We start from the raw sequence: 4,347 nt of genomic DNA, 5'->3' as shown, positions 1-4,347 counted from the left end.
TAATTACAAATATCAATGCAAGGCAAACAAATTCGCACAAACACATCTTAGGTGTAAATCCAATAATAATTGAATTTCTTTGAAAAGGTCCAAATGAAATTGACAATTCCCATAAGCACTCGAAAGTCAATTCTTCCAATTCAATTAACAAAAAATTGCGTTTAAATAAAAGCAAATATCAAATGGCAAACCATCAATAGGCACTGAGGGCCACTTCAATCTTCCGAGACAACAAACAAACAAAACGTTCCCACTTCTGAGTTGTTGGCTGTGCAAGTGCAAGGAAATTGCACTAAAGTCCAAGAAAATAAGGCTGAAATCCCTGGAAATCTTCGCCCCGGGCTCCTTTTATTTCTCCACCAGCTCCGAGTGGAGCGGAGGATATTTCCGCCCATTTGGATCATTTCCATGATGGAAACGAAAGTGAAAACAAATGAAAGTCGTGCGAGGGAATACATTAAAATGAGAGTTCCTTTGACCGGGTCTGAAGTGAAAGCCCGCCCGCTGCATTATAAATATTCATGCACCGAACTTATATATCTGGATACTTCCACCGAATGAGATTCTCCGTGGAGTATGTTTAAGAAATGTAGGTGAGGTATTAGAATTTATGGGTTTGGGAGAAAAAGGAGTTTTAGAGGAATCTTGTTTCCCATTTAAAGGTTCCCTTATTTTTTATGTTTAAATGAGCATTCTTACTTTACGAAAATATACCTACATATCTTTTTTTAGCTTGTGCTTGTGATAACCTCGTTGTGGGATTTATATTATTATATTTTAGTGTTTTTTTAGATTTATTGAATGTTTTTTTAAGTGAAAATAGTACGTGCATTTCTTTCTATAAATAAAACAGAGTTTTCAGAAAAATGTAAATTTTGAGCTTAAGCAAGTCTTTTATAATGTTGATTTTTTATCAGTATTTTAGATTTAAATATAATTCTATGCGCATTTCTTGTAGTTTTTTCGAATGTTTACAAATTGATGGGGAACTAATAAATATGTTTTTTGAGTTGGTTTAACATTGAATACCTAGCTTATATCAGATCAATCAATGTCATTTCAGTTTCCGAAACTTAAATGTGGAACAAAAACCTTCTGTTCTGAATTTGGTCCCATATTTTTTAAATATGATATGACTTTGCCTCGTTTCCATTTGCACCTGGCTGACTTTCGGCTTTGGCGAATTTATCGACCCGCAACTCCTGTCGTGGATAGGCCAAATATTTGCATCTGTCATTACGCCGGCTGGGTCAAGTGGGCCGTCCTGGGCGCGGGTTCGATTCGGTTTTATGGAATCATAAAAGTAATTAATTGATATATGCGTGCTGGCGTAATTGCCCGGCCAGTGGGAGGGTAAAATGCGGAGATAAAGAGCACCGGGAATCCCAACAAAAATATGCAATGGGTTGCGTAATGAAAGCATTGCAATTTTTCAGCTTTTTGCCGCCACTTTTCCCCATAATCCCCCAAGAGGCCAAGGCTACTGAACGGGTTCGAGTTCGACTCCGGATCCGGGGCCGTTACGGATATTACGTAATGAAAGTTAACAATTACGCCCCCGCGCGTGGGCGTCAATTAAATTTTTGAGTTGTGGCCGTTTTTATTGTAACTGATAATTGCATTGTAATGACACTGGGACACCACGACCACGACCAGTCCTCCTCCGTCTGCGTCTCCAGGTCGTCACATGGGTTTAAGCGTGCATCTCTGTCGATGCCACAGCCCAGCATTTTAATTATCCCATTGTGCGGCATGCGAATGTCGACGGTTACAGATGCAGACGAGGGGCGGGGCATATTGAATCGCATGTGGCGTGAAATTGCCGAGAAATCGGGCAAACAAGAATCTCAGAAATGTTCAGCGATAATGGCTGAGAGATCGATTTGGAACGTTGTATCGCCCGTGGATTTAAATTAGCGCCGAAGGGAATCGAGCCGAAATTGAGCCCCCGCAACCACCAGTTGAGGGTTGGCCTGCAAAGGGTTAACGACCGGGGGCTGAGGCGAACCATCGGTGACGCATTTCCGCTGGGCATGAAGCTGTTATCAACAATTAATTAAATAAAAGCCCGATCATTAGGCCACGATTTGTGGGGCGTTTCCGTTTCCGCATCGGGCTGACCCCAACACATACGCACCCCCTCACACACACACATATCTAGCGATGTGTTCCATAAAGCTCTCCAGCCAGGAGGCAGGATTTCGACGGAGTTCCGAGCAGATAGCTCCGGAGCCTCGCACAAATTACACTTAGATAATTAAATTAAGCTCAGATAATATTTTTAGGCACAACTAATCTTAAAATAATAATAATAATTATTAAATAAATGACTTATCTGCATTATTTGTGTTTCTAATTTTATTACAAAATAATGATGATTGTATATTTTTTAGTGAAATAAATGTTATCTCCAGGGTTTTTTGTTTTAAAATAAATTTTTATTTACTTTGTACATATATTTTTTAATAGTGGGAGTATTAAAATAAATGGCAGTATCATAACCATATATATATATATATTAGGGGATATCATTATCACTATTAAAATAAGAGATAAAAATAAAACAGTTGTAAAATAGTTCTTCTGGGCAACACTTTAGCTTACTTCGACCAATAATTACAATTGCGATCTGTTGTTGGTTTTGGCAGTTTAGGATCATGAAAAACATTTTTCTCTTGGTGTACCAGAATAGGTGGCAATCAGCACACCCACATGCAAGGGCCTCCGGACTTCCATTGTTGCCTTTTGATGGCTGGGGGCACTCTGCTGTGTTTGTTGTGCTGGCTGCTACTGCGCTTCTTGGTGGTCGTGCCATATCATCATTATTGTTGTACTGCCGACTGTGATTTGTTGGCATCGTTACTGTTGTCGCTCTCAGCAAACTGTGCATAAATCGTGCCCACCTACATTATGTTGCGATAAATCTGTAATGACCAGAACAGACCAGCAGTCCAGCAGACTGGGCAGCCGACCATATAACCATCCAGCCATCCAAACATTCGACCATCCTGCCAGCAACAACGGAACACACAGTCGGTCATACGAGTTGCGTTCAAGTTAATTTGCGTGTGTTTAAATGTGCGTAATTATTGTTTATCTACCATGCCATACAATTTAACCTCAAACGGGGTTTTTATATCAATTGCAATCTATTGAAATATTTCAAATGAACATGAGTACGAGCAAATTAAGGGTCGGATACCAGAGTGTTTGTGTGTGTATTGCTAGAAAAGGGGAATAATGCAATATTATCTTACATTGTATTGGACATATAAAGGACTTTAACTAAGTTTATACAATCCCATTTATTTTTAAAGTTATGGTTTTTATTATTCACGATTAATGCCAAACTTTCATTTTCCTTCAACTACTCACGGTTCATAAATTTAAAATACAAGAAATATTTTTTAAAACTTTTCTCCATTAAAATGTTCAATAAATGCAAATGAATTTCTGCTAAGTAAACCAAGAATCAAGGCCCTTTCAAAGGCAAAACTTTCGCTCTAGGATACTGCCAACTTGGGTGCAAATACGCTTGCAATAAAATTAGTATGAACATCCAACAAATTTACAGAAATATTCTGCTTAAATCATTTGTATAATTTCATTCCCATTTCCCCGGTGGCAAGCGCCCATTCCTTGAGTGCCATATGAAACTTTCACCTTTGCGAGGGCGGCTGAGTCGCGAGTTGCGAGGGGAGGGGGAACATTTGCCAGCCTCGCAGTCAGTTTGGAGTAATTAAGTTAATTTGTCTTGACTGCCGGGCCAGAGATTTCAACTTTTTCCTCATGTTCTCGTTAGCAGGCGAACGTTGATTACGCTGCACATTAATTTAACCATTTCATTTTGTCATTTTATTACGCGAGTGGCTGGCAGGGGCCCTCCAAGAACTTCTTCCCCTATCAATTGCAACTTTAATAAACTCTTTTGCTCAAATTATATTTACGAGGGTCACAAAGTGCGGAAAAATTGGCGAGGAGTGGTGTGACTGGGATACACGGGTAGGCAGCATATTTTGCCAATGTGCCAAAGTAGATACGCGGCCAAGTCTGTCACTGCTCGAGTGCACGGAGAAAAATGTAGACAGAATAAACACCACAATAAGGTTTTTTCAATGAAAAAAGGATTCCCAAACAAATCATTCGAAGGAACTCCAATTTCTCCTATTACTCTACACTTGATTAATTCTTGACTCACTGGATTTAACTAAACAAGTAATGGCAACCTAATCCTGATTCAAAAAACAAATTCATAAAATTTGGTTTAGCTCTTTCTTTTGGTTTTAAGATAGTCAAAATCAACAATAAAACAGGGAGATTTATAAAATGTATTAATAACATATATTT

The sequence above is a fragment of the Drosophila subpulchrella genome, unplaced genomic scaffold, assembly GCF_014743375.2.
Source record: "Drosophila subpulchrella strain 33 F10 #4 breed RU33 unplaced genomic scaffold, RU_Dsub_v1.1 Primary Assembly Seq354, whole genome shotgun sequence".
In the NCBI taxonomy this organism is placed as follows: domain Eukaryota; kingdom Metazoa; phylum Arthropoda; class Insecta; order Diptera; family Drosophilidae; genus Drosophila; species Drosophila subpulchrella.
Note: the sequence above shows the minus strand (reverse complement) of the source record.